Source organism: Vidua chalybeata, chromosome 5 (genome assembly GCF_026979565.1).
Source record: "Vidua chalybeata isolate OUT-0048 chromosome 5, bVidCha1 merged haplotype, whole genome shotgun sequence".
NCBI lineage: Eukaryota > Metazoa > Chordata > Aves > Passeriformes > Viduidae > Vidua > Vidua chalybeata.
In genome coordinates, this window is record NC_071534.1 from 23102155 (window position 1) to 23114680 (window position 12526).

A 12526-nucleotide genomic window follows, 5' to 3' on the forward strand; every position below is an offset into this window, starting at 1 on the left:
CAGTTCAATTGCACAGTTACAAGCATGCTTTCTGTCTAAATTGGCTCTGTGGAACAGATCCTAACATGTCATACACTAAGGTGTTTGCATTATAAAGGCTTATTGTGATGGAGTTTAGCTGAAGAAGATGAGAATACAAAGACACAAGAAAACATTTTCAAGGAATTGAAACTGTGGCAAACAGTGGCTGCTCTGTGCTCTGACAGAGCAATTATTTTTGTACCTGCAAAGCTTGGTAAGATGGATAAGCAGAAATGATACCCAGCTTAACTCAAGACCAAAATGGAAATCTAAGAGCAAGGTGTCCTGCTCACTTCACCGATTTTTTTGTTTGAGTTAATTCCCTCTGCCAGTCAGTACAGGTGGCTGTTTCACTCTGCCTGCACATCTGACACAGGTGACAGCACTGCACAAATTAAAGGCAGGAAAAACACATGGAGTGTTTTTCAGTGGAAGTGGAGTTCTTTCAGTGAAGGAAGGCTATTTTTAGAGAAGGGTAGATGATACACCAGAGGTGAACAAGGTAGGATCCTTTCCACCACATATGGCTAAGACAGATAATGCTTGTTCCAGAGAGACTCTTAAAGAATCTTCTCACTTCCCTGGAAATTCCTTTTTTTTCCCCTCCTATAAAATGCTAGAGAACTTTTAGTTTGGATGACAGCCAACTGTGACAGGAGTTGGTTCTGTGGGGAACATACCTTATGTGTCCTGCCTACATTTTGGAGGTAATTTTCTTTTCACTAAATGTCTCAGTTTTTCATTATTCTACAGAGATTTTCAGTGACAGGCAGACAGGCAGTATTTATGCCATGTACAGCCATGGGATCTGCTTTCTGTGTCTCTGCTGAACTGGACTGTAAGCATATTCTGTAGGCTTACAGTGTCCTTCCTCGATCACTGAGGATCCCTGAAGCCCCAGTGAGCTCTTGCTGCTCTCCCCATATGGCAGCTATTGTCTTTCCTTACTCTGCCAGACCCAAGAGTCTCTTCCAGAGGTGTTGTTCTCTAACACAGGAGGTGGACCTTGCTTCTGCATGCAGCAGGTATCTGGAGATCCTTTCTCGTGTGTGTGTCAGGGCTGCTGCAATTGTTTACTTCCTCCTTCAGGTTTGCCCTTGCAGGTTTCTAGGGATGATTCAGCCATTTCCTTGCAATATGTAACTAGGCCTGACCAGGCTTAAATGTATGTCCTGAAGATGGAGAGATACCTAAGGAGTTTATAGGCTCCCTAGTGTGTCTTACTCTGTGTTACCAATTGCATGAGGCCCTTCTCTCCACCCTCTGTGTAGAGATCCTGTTTCCAATTTCCCTGTGAAAATTGTATGGACTCATAAAGGGACAGGCCACTTTGTCACAGCCTCTCTAAAACACTATCATCAGGCATAAAAAGTGCCATAATCTACTTCCACATTATTTACAAACCCTGTGATTTGTGGGTTTCCATACCAATGTGGAGCACTATCCATGTCTCCTCACAGCTTTATCTGGAAGTTTATTTCCTTTGTGTCTGGAGGCCCTTTGATTTAGGCAGCATTCAACTTTTTTTACTAAGTGGAAACACAGTAAAATCTTTCAAATCCCAAGAAATTCCAGCCTGCTCCTGGAGAACATGCAAAAGGATACATGAAGCATGTACAACGTGAAACTCAGGTGATACTAGGGATGTAAATAGAAGCCAGAAAACCCTGTGAAATTAGTTTCCTCAAGCTTAACGAAGAAAAAGGCACACTTTACAGGAAGGTTCAGAGTGAGCACCTAACTTAGCTGCTTTGCATCTCTCCACAGAGAAAACTCTCTCTATGCTAACTAGAGGAGAAGTAAACTAAATGAGACTCACTGAGACAAAGACATCTGTTGTGAGTCCCATTTCTCCCTGAGCTGCAGGCTCTTACACACCCAAAATCCACAGTATAGCAGTGGTCTGCCAGGACTGGTAGCCATCTGCTTACTGCTCAAGTGAGGCTCCCAAGGTTGGAAACAGGGCACAGTTTTGCTTTCCACCTGCTGTGTCTTGCTGCCATGCAGCCCCTCCACCCTCTATGGTGGTGTCCAGTCCAATCCCCAGAGCACCAAACCTGACTGATCTCATCCAAATTGCATCTTGGATGGTACAAATTTTGGATGACAGACAGATTCAGGCTATAAATAAATCTGCTGAAGAAACATGTAGGTGGGTAAGATGCTGATTTCCTTGCAGTTGCTACTGGGATGCTTTGGTTGTGGATGTTGGCATCCCCACAACCCAGCAACAATTACTGCCCACTCAAGGCCATTATGGAAAATCCCTGAGTTCTGCCACAGGACTTCCCCTTTTCTCCATCTCTAAGCAATATCCACCAAATCCATGCTGCTGCAAAACCACTATGGCTGTGGTAATCTTCTGGTCAAAGAGCTAAATTATTTCCTCCATTTTTTGAGGTAAACCACTAACCCAAGTAAATTGTGTGCAGTGTTACTGGTTTGAGCCTCACCCTAGAAAAGCTTTATCCAGCAATCAGAGAGGTGTTAATATACATTGTGCCTTCCACTAGTACTGGCAAATGGGCTGTGGTGGGTGACATGGGGGCACCTGTCACTGCTCCCTGCTCGCTCTGTGGGCACACAGCCTGGGGCACAGACACACCCCCTTCAGTGAGCGCCCTGCATGGGCAAATCCAGCAATTCCTTTGAAATTTGCCACTGCAAGAAAGGGATTGGCCTTGAAGGTACTACTTTGCTTCAGTCTGAGAAGGATATTTTAGACTCATCCCTTTGAAAGGAAAACTGCAAACAAATGATTGTTTTCTCCAGCCATGCAGCAAAGTCCTATTTGAAGCAATTTTCCCCTGAGGCAGAACATATAAAAGATACACCCCAGTTACAACCAGCTGCAGCTTGCTGGGGAAAAACTACTCCAGCAGTGCTGGATCCCTGCTGCAGAGTGACTCACTAACAGTGTTTATCCTTCATTATGATGCAGGTTTGGTTCATTCATTACCTAACTATTATGTCACTAATTAGGGACCCTTAACTGACTAGGACAGGAGATGTTCACAATAGCTTGGTGGAGTGGGGGGAGTGACAAACAGGTCAGAGACTAGATGTGGCCTAGCTTTCAAACGGCAGGAGAGTTGAGAGAATCAGGAACAAAAACTTCTTGTCTGGGGATCTCTTCCCCAGCTGCTACAAAATGAAACATTTTTCTTGTTAGCTGCCTCTGCTGGGCTGCAGAGGCAATGCTTTGCCACAGTTAGCTTATTCTGCACTTATTGCTAATATGGACAGGGAAACAGAAGTGGACAAAAAACGACATCCTTTTAGAGCTAAATAATTCTCATAAAGAAAGCAACAGTCAGAACTAATATTAATACACTCTATGGGCAAAGTGACAATGCTCTATGCTGGATGAGTAGAGCGTGGCAAAAGAACAAGTTACCTGGAGGAAAATCTGCTCTTTGACAAGATAACACTTTATTTGTCTATTGTAAATATGTGTGGTCTCAGCCCTCAGTAGGCATGAGGTCTCCTAGCTTTCTTCTAGGCAAAGACAGTTAAGTGTCCAGCACATTGTATGTTCTCTGCTTCTTGCCCACTTCAAAATGAGTATGGACCTAATAATTCTAAAAAAATGGCTAAAAAAGCCCACCATGGATGTCCATGGCATCTAGATTTATGAAAGCTACTAGATGGAATAGTCTAAACTTAATCACTTGGAAACACCCATGAAAAGAAGGCAGTTCAGCCTGGAAGCAGACTGCCTGAAAGTGTGGACTTGAGGAAGTTGAAAAAGCAGGCATCAGAATGTCAGTCCTTCATGTTTGCAATTAGCAACCAAACATATGGGGGAGGGGGAGAACACTCTGCTTGCTCGGAGTGAAGCAGCTGTTATACAAGAGGCGCAGCAGTGCCGAGAATCCCAAGTCCAAGGCACACACACCTTCCTGTGAAGCAGATGTACAGCCACGTGCCCTGCCTGCATGCCCCACTGCAGGGAGCTGTGGCACTTACAAGTGGGTGATTGCACACAGCAAGCTGGAAGTGGGGCTTGTCATGGTCAGCATTTGATGAGAGTTGTCTCAGATGCCAGTGTGTCTTCTGAGTCTCTCTTTCAGCCAAGGCATTTCATATTGATACTTCTCTCCAAAGCACTTAGAAATGAAAATCATTTTAGTGATTAGTTAGTGTTAGTCAGTGTTTAACCCATTGGTTTTGCTTTTTCCTTTTTTAATGTACCACTCTACATGGTACATTGTACATGTTGTGCGGTGGAACCAGCTGTGCCCTCCTTTCACTAAGCCCTTGCCTCTTGGCATTCACTGGAAACATTTTCCAGCTGTGAGATGAAAGGTAAAAGGTTTAAAATTATATAGTGGACAGTAGAGCTCTGAAACAGTTTATTCACAGCGAATCTGACATAGTCCCTGCTAAATACCACAGTTATAATAAAACCTTTGAGTGTAACAACCTGACAACTTATTTTGGAAAATATAAAAATAGGACACCTGGGAATCTGAAATCTTTTGGCTGTGTGGCCAGGCAATGGTCAATGTCCACTTTTGTTCAGAGGGTCCTAGAATATTCTGACTCAACAAGCCCAGCTACATGCTGCCTAGGACCCAGCAAAGGAAGCACTAGGCAGCAGCCATTGCCCAATCCTTTAGGTAACCTTTCTGTCATGATTATTTATGAAGTAATGTGGCAGCTGTATAGAATCATCCTGCTTAGGGGTCCATGCCCTTTCATCCATGTATTGTCTTTCCAGAAGTACTTCTCTCTTGGAATTGTAAACTCATTAGATTAGACCTTCATCAAGGAAACACTCCTTCTTCCCCCTCATCTGCCTTCCTCCTTGCCCCATTTGGTGGTTTTCTCACTCTCTGGTTCCTCTTTCTTCAGCTACTCAGAACAAGAATATTTTCATTACAGATAAATACACCCCACCTACTCATTGCCACAACATGCCTTTAAATTAGCTGGAGCAAAAACCCATTCCAACAGGTAAAGTATTACTGTAGGCTCAAGTGAGCCTTGGAACAGTGCAATGCACTAAGAAATTGTACAGGACAGAGTAGATATTGTCTGCAACTGAATTAATTAGACTTCAACATAAAAGATTGGAGGTGGGCCTGTTGAAAACCAGAAGTCCGGGTTCTGTAGCTCATTGTGACTGCACACTTCTCTGTTGGGCTCATAACACCATCTCCCAGTAGTCCAAGGTGCTTCAGATCCCAAGGTGTTTCAAATCCAAACTCAAATTTTCATGAAGTTCAAGGTATCTAAATTCAATGACCAAATAGAGAAAAAACTCAGCGGTGCTATTTCTGTTGCTTGGTCCCAAGCCCAGCATGTGGTTCAAGGATATATCTGTGTAAATTTGCTTTTGGTGTGAAAACCTCAGATCCAGTCAGCAGCAATCCTTCACTCTGGGAGGCATGTTAGTCCTTCTCAAGTCTGGTTCAGGCCATCTTCAGTCTTAGCAGGGTGTAAAAATATCAGCTAGAAGAGCTATGGAAAGAACAAGAGGAGGTGCAACACCTGGTTTGTTCAACAGAGCCTCTAAGAAATAAGCCTTTGACAGCATAAGCTGGCCATTCAGGTCTATAATCTAAATTGACAACACGGATTGCTGTTACAAAAGAGAAAACTGAAACCATGTTTTCCCAGATTGTGCGGCTTAATCTGGTTGGAGGAGATCCCATTTCCAGAGTGACAGTAGACAGCTCCCCATCTGCCCCCTGCAGCACCTCTCACTTACAGGTCACCAGCCTGGATTTGGGCAAGAGAGGCTTACTCAGCGTCGTGAGGCTTCCCAAAGCTTGAAAGAGCAGTGACCTAGAGGACAGCCCCCAGCCTGCAGGCTCAGAAGAGGATGTGGGGGCAGGAAGGCCTCAACTTCATTCTGTCTTTGGCAGAGCATCATGTTTGGAGGGGAGAGCTACAAGGGCACAAATCTGTGTGAAGTTCAGGAGGTTTCCCATAACTCCAGCCCAGCCCACATGCCCTCCTGAAAAGAGCCAGCCATGACAGGTGGAAAACAGCGGTTTCTAAGGACTTTTTGTGGCTGCTACTAACTGATTACTTTATTGTAAAAATGCTCTCTTTGGTTCAGAGCAAAGAACTGAGCCAAAGCAGAGAGACAATGCTCAACTCTGGGAAGCAAGGATGGGGAAATAATCTAAATCCCCCCATTTATCAGTAGAGCTGCTCTCAGGTGCTCTTCTCTGCAGTGCTGCTGGTTGAGGAGCACCCTTATTTTGTGAGCTGCCAGGCAGGCAGCCCTGGGGTCCAAGCTCCTCTGGGCTTGCCTGCACCTTCTATCTGTTCCTCAGCTCATTGTTCATGCTATAGCTTTTCTGAGGTTCATGGAGAGACTCAGGCCAAGCAAGACTAGATGGAATTTATTGCAAGGAAGTTTGTGACTGTCCCTCTGATTAAAAATTGAGGGACTTGTGAGTTATTGATGTGAAAAATGTTTTTCCAGGAATGCTTTTTTGGTCATGTTAATCACACATGTACAGTGATATGTTCAACATAATTGCCTCTCCATTGTTTTTCCCAACAGAGAAAAGAGAGTATTTTGACACTGCTCACTTGCATTATAAAACCACAAAAAAAGGTTTGTGTTCCCTCACACTTAAAAGGAAAGAAACCACAACTGTGCCTCAGTTTCTCTTCAGAGTGAAATAAGAAACAAGCACAAAGAGATATGGTATAGCTTGTTAAAAGCTTCCCAAGTGATCAATAGAAGATGATAAACCAAGTCTAGATTTCTTGACTCTCATCCAAGTACCTTTCCATGGGACCTTATTATCTTCACTGACTATATTACTTTTTTTAAAAATAATTTTCATATTCAAAAGATCTGTGAATTGGATCTTGATTATTTAAACTGAAAAAAAGCCCCAAAAACCAAACCATAAAGGAGGCTAGATATGATAGTGAAATGGTTATGAAGTAAAAAGTAAATGCATGGTTTGAACCATCATATTAGGGTGCAAAATATAAGTGATTTGTTCAGAAAGAAAAAGCAAGCTTGACTAGCACATTCTAAATTATCAGAGGTTGAAAACAAGAAGCATGCATTCCTTTACTTTATTTTCTCCTGAGACTGCAAAGAGGAATACTGATATAATTACATCAGTACAAATGAGCCCAAACAAAACTGGATTGCTTCTTCATGCAGTTTGTTATTAAGCCATTCTGAAAAACTGAGTGGTAAATTGCATCAGTCATCAAACCAAATGTTACATCTGACCTTAAAGAAATGCATAATGTCATGAAACTATAATAACTTTTGTTGCAGAGATGACTAATACAGCCAGTCAAATCTGATAATGCAGGACACAGGAGGATAGAAATAAATAACTCTCAGCACTGGGAAGGTGTGGCAACCCTTTATACCCTGTCTGACAGGGTGGAGGGAATAGATTTTCATAATTCATGATAAATTGCACTAATCTGAACCTAAATCCCATCAACACTGACAGAGGAAATGTGGGTGAATTTTTGAGTAAGAGACATAAATGCTCTTTGCATTGCTCCAGTCAGTGGGAAATGCTTGACCAATGCTCTGCTGGTGGTGGACTGGACTGGACATATAAACACAGGTAGGACATGCTCAGAGAGCTTCTTGCTTTCATACCTATGTGCAAGTGATGTTTTTTTTTGATGTTATGTACCCCTGATCAAGGTATATTTGGGCCAATGAAGCAATATTACCATTATGAACTAACATTAATATTACTGAGCTTGAGGTCTGAGTCCAAGATAAATAAAAATAAAAATATATTTGTTTCCCCTCCTGTATTAAGGCATTAGAGGGAACCAACTCACAAGCAAACAACAGGAACAAATCAAACCTGCTCTACAAGGATTTTGTTACTCTAATAAAATTAATATGCATATGAAGAATTTTGCAAACAGCTTTGTATAACACTTAATATATGCTAAACCCCACATAGATCTTTGTTATCTGGGTTATAGGATGATATTAGCTCCTTCACAGGAAAAACAAGATCTCAAAAGAGTGATAGACAGCCTCCAGCTTTAAATATCAACTCTGGAGAGCAGCTACTTCATCACAACAAATGCCTTTCTCCTGTGAAATTCCCCTGCACAGGAGATGCTTGGGTCCATGTATGCTTAACTGTTCTATCCTTCAGCACTTCCTTTCCCCAGAGTGAGGGAAAGTTGAGAAGGGCTCCACTTCCAGCAAGGATGCAAATGCTGGTTTGAATTACAAAGAGAAAAGTGAAGGATTCTCCCTGGCAGTTTGACATATGTTATAAATGCCTTTATTGTAGGTGTAGTCTTGTGTCTTCCTCCAGTGAATAAGTAAATGAGAAGGTTCAAAATGCTTTAGCAACTCAAAGAACCCAGTTTAACTCCAAAACTTTGTGCAATCTTCCCTTCCACCCCCATTAAAAAAGCCCCAAAAAACAACAGTAGGCAACAGGCTCCCAAAAGCTTCTGTTGTAGTTACACTTCAGTGTAGGAGAGCTCTGGCTTACTTTTTTTAGCAGGCAAGAAGGAAGCATGGAGGACTTAGGACAAACCACAACAAACATGAGCTGAAAGCTGCTGGGGAAGCAGGATGAATTAAACAGAGAAGGATTTCTCTGTGCCAGCATTTCCAAGCTGTTTCTTCCTGATTTAGTCCCATTGCTGCACACAGATATAAGGTTGGCTGTAGGGCTTGACTGACCCCAAAGAGCTTTTTTCTTTACTCTTTCACCAAGCCAGACCTAGAAAGGTTAGAAAAACACCTTTGACATAGTCTACTGCAAGAAAGAAGATATTATCATGATTATTGTCCTTGCATTGTTGAAGTATGGGGGGCACATGGAGGAAGATTGTGCCTCACAGTGTAATGTACAATGGCTAAGAAATAATAATGAATGCAAAAAAAGATGGAGAAAAAATTACAGGACCAAACAATCTTTCAAAACTGGTAGTTAAAGATCAAGTAATACAGAATCAAAGGGAATTTGAACTGCCCTGCCCAACAACCAGGAATATAAGCCTGACCAGTAATACAAAAATAGCATCTCCTTATAAAATGAAAAATCTGTGCTAAGCCACAAAGCTCCAAAACATAATTTGGTTTTTCTGTTAAAGTATCATCCTAGCCTGCCAGACACATTCCTGCTTCTGTCTTTTCAAATAGGAAAAGAGAGAGACAAAACTACCCAAACATAATGAAAGTGACTGATTAAAAAATTACAGAACCTATAGCAATTACAGATACAGATGTGGAAAGGGTTTCTTAGAAGGGAGATTTGTAGGACTTTGGCTCTGGGCTGCTCTTCATAGGAATCTACTCTTCTTCCTCTTCATACATCAGCACAAGCCTTATATATCAGACAAATATAAACATGATGGCTATAAAACACACTGGATTGTCTGAAGAGACCTTGGTATAATGAAATTTTGCTTTAAAAATATGTTTTCACAGCATTAAATTTTTCTGTGTTACTTATTTTTATAAAATCTATAACAGGTGATTAAAAATACACAGAAAATCAACAAATATATTTTGTCTATATGATTCAGCATTTGGAAAGGCAACAGAAGTCTTGGACCCAGCACTGAGCCACTGGCAGCTTAGTGTCTGTCTTTTCCCCAGCCATTTCCACCCCCCTGCACTCTCTCCTCACACAATTCATTATGACATCACTTCTAAATCCACTGGAACAGGATTGCTGATGCTGTGTTTGCACACAGACCTCAAACTCTCTAAGCATATCTAGTGTTCTGTGAAGGTCTCTGTTAAAAGCTTTTTAGAATTGTGACTAGATTAGATCTACCACTTTATTCCTCTTGGTTCTTTGAATGTGCAATATAAGCTGAGCTTTGAGTTTGATGGAACTGTGCCAATAAGAAAAGCAATAAGTAAAATTAATGACTGGTCAGTGGTCTACCTAAAGGAATATATTTATTCCTCGTGATATTAATGCAAAACTGTAATACCATTTTTTTTCCATGATAAGATCAGTTGATAGTTCAAACATACCAAAATTAGACCTCACAGAGAGGGGTACTTCAGCTCCTTACTTAGTGTGACCTGTGAATACATTCTTTTCTGAGTCCTAAAGCTACTGTAGTCCTTCTAACAACAATCTTCCTTGAGGCTTTTTTCAAGTGCATTTGTATGTAGAACAGAAAAGGAGAGAGCAAAAAGAAAAGTTAATTATACACCAAGAAAGGGGAGAGAGGGAGAAGATAATAATCCATTAATACAGCTCATGCAATTTCCCGTTGTTTGTTAATGAAAAAAACACAGAAGGGATGAAATTAAGGGGAAAACTTAAATAAAAATACTAACAAACCAAATTCACATTTGTCTAAAGTTTGCTGCAGCTCAGAAACCCTTTGTGTGAACCTGGACTGATTTATGATTTCACATCAAAACCACTCCAGCCAGGGGATTTTGCATGGTTAGGTTGTGAGACCAGATGATTCTCACTACTTCCAGGGTTTATTCAATTCCCAGAACACAAAAGAAAAGCCAGAGGGTGCAAGGCTGCATGAGCTGACATAAAAGAGAAAACAGCGAATCTCTGAAAAGAACAAGGGCCAAGTTTTACATAGCTCCAGTTGTGAACTAGGAATTTCCACGTATTCTTTCCACACTAGTGATTCCTTTGAAATTGCACTGTCTTCCCCTTCCATCCCAGAGAGCCTGAAGTTACATGTGTCTTGACTCTTCTCTAACTACATAACTTGGCTTTCTATCCTCATCGGCAGTGCTCCATTAAAGTTCCCAGATTTGGGACAGAGGAACAACTCTGAGCTCTGGCACATGCCCCAAGTCATGTAAGGCAGAAGTGATCCTGCAGCTGCACAGCTCCCTCCACACTCAGCAGGGCTGTCCTGGCTTGCGCCAGGCTATTTTTAAATCACAGTATGCCATTTCCTCATGCTTTGCATTCTTCTATCTCTCTATTGCTTAGAAATGTTATTCACATTTATTTAAATGTCTGGAATCCCAAGCAGTTGTGATTTCCTTTCTCATCTCTTTCGACTGCAGACTGCTGTTTCTTGATCATGCGTTTGCTTTTCAACACACAGAATTTACACTTCCCATAAGAAATATGCAGTACCCTCTGACACTGGTTTATCTGCTTTTCAGTTAATTGAAACTGTGTCCAGGCAATGCCAAACTGACCTGAGAATCCCACAGATGTTCCATCCCAACATTACTTGGTATGTATTTCCCTCATTGTAATTGTTCATTACAGCTTCAAATCTACACAGAGAGGACAGCAGTTACTAAGCTGGAGGTACTACATCCTTGCATTTATCATTTCAGGATGTTTCAGGAGCCTGTTTCTCTCCTTCGTGGAAGAGACATAGAGGTTTTACTCAAAAAAGTAGTCCATTTGAGTATCATATTGACTGACAGTGAAAATAAGAAACCCACAAGTACCCCACTCTAGCCACTTCTAGTTTCCAAACCTGCGAGGAAGCTGTCTCCTAGGTGATTATTCCTACTCAGAAATCACCATTACTTGCAATTCTCTCTCAAAGATTTAAATGGTTCTTGTCTGAATTTGGTCATATAAGTACCTGTGTTTGCAACAGGAGATTTTTCACTTCAGCTTCTAAAAATGTGGTCAATTCTCCTTTTGTTTCTAGCAGCTGTTGGGCAGCCTGCACTGCCCAGTCCTCAGCTGGTGCTGAGCAGCTTAACGCTTTCCCTGTAAATGGGGTTGAACTGCACCGTGCCATGGAGGATGTCACACCACAGGATAGTGCTTGCTCTGTAAAGTAGTTGGTCCTCACTTGCCTAAGGCTCGCTGATGTTTTTCTGCAACTATTTACTGGCTGTTATATAATGGTACATGCCACACCTGAGCTGTTCTTGCACTGCTGACTGACAGAAAAGGCATCCTATTGCGATCTGAGTTTGTGTAATCTGCTGCTATTTTAGATTAACAAATGTGCTCTTAGGGCAACAAGTCTGAGGCCAGGATTTTTCTTTTTTTTTTTTTTTTTTTTTTTTTTTCTAAAAAAAACCCCAAAACAATGACAACAACAAAACCAAACCCTTGAAGAGAAAATCAGAACTAGTTACAGGCTATGGCTCTGGGTGATCACCCATTCCTACTGCTTGGAAGATTTCTCATTACACAGGGCCTGTGCCGCTGCAAGAGCACATGCTGCAGAGAATCCTGGCATGGTAATCACAAATCACTTCCCATTCCTAGGTGAATCAGAAATGGCTCATATTACGTAGCAATCAAAAGTTACAAAAGTTTTAACATATTTAAATAAGTTAAAGATCTGTTGAAGAGGCTGAGAAAAGAAAGAACACTATGTGCATCCTTTTTGATATCAAACTGCTGAGTGTCTCCTGGGTTAGTCCTATTAGTAAAATTTTCCACGTCAATTAGACTTAAGATGCCATCTTAGTCTCTATTTGCTATGGGTTTTCTCCCAGACTGCAAAAGGAGGCAAAAAATTAGCACATGATGAAATAAAATTGCCAAATTTTCCCCTTCTTGGCAGCCACTTAGATGTGAAACAAGTTGGCACTTATCTG

The 12526-nt window shown here is 41.5% G+C and overlaps 2 long non-coding RNA genes across 2 annotated transcripts; both read left to right on the top strand.

Moving 5' to 3' along the window:
* The first annotated feature begins 5449 nt into the window (after nt 1-5449).
* Nucleotides 5450-7871, top strand: LOC128788190 (uncharacterized). Its single transcript, XR_008430985.1, has 4 exons — nt 5450-6009; nt 6545-6598; nt 7286-7589; nt 7794-7871. It is a non-coding gene; the product is annotated as an uncharacterized LOC128788190 (long non-coding RNA).
* A 1773-nt stretch (nt 7872-9644) lies between these two features.
* LOC128788191 (uncharacterized) lies at nt 9645-11843 on the top strand. The gene is made up of 3 exons (XR_008430986.1): nt 9645-9743; nt 11114-11187; nt 11620-11843. It is a non-coding gene; the product is annotated as an uncharacterized LOC128788191 (long non-coding RNA).
* The last annotated feature ends 683 nt before the right edge of the window (nt 11844-12526 follow it).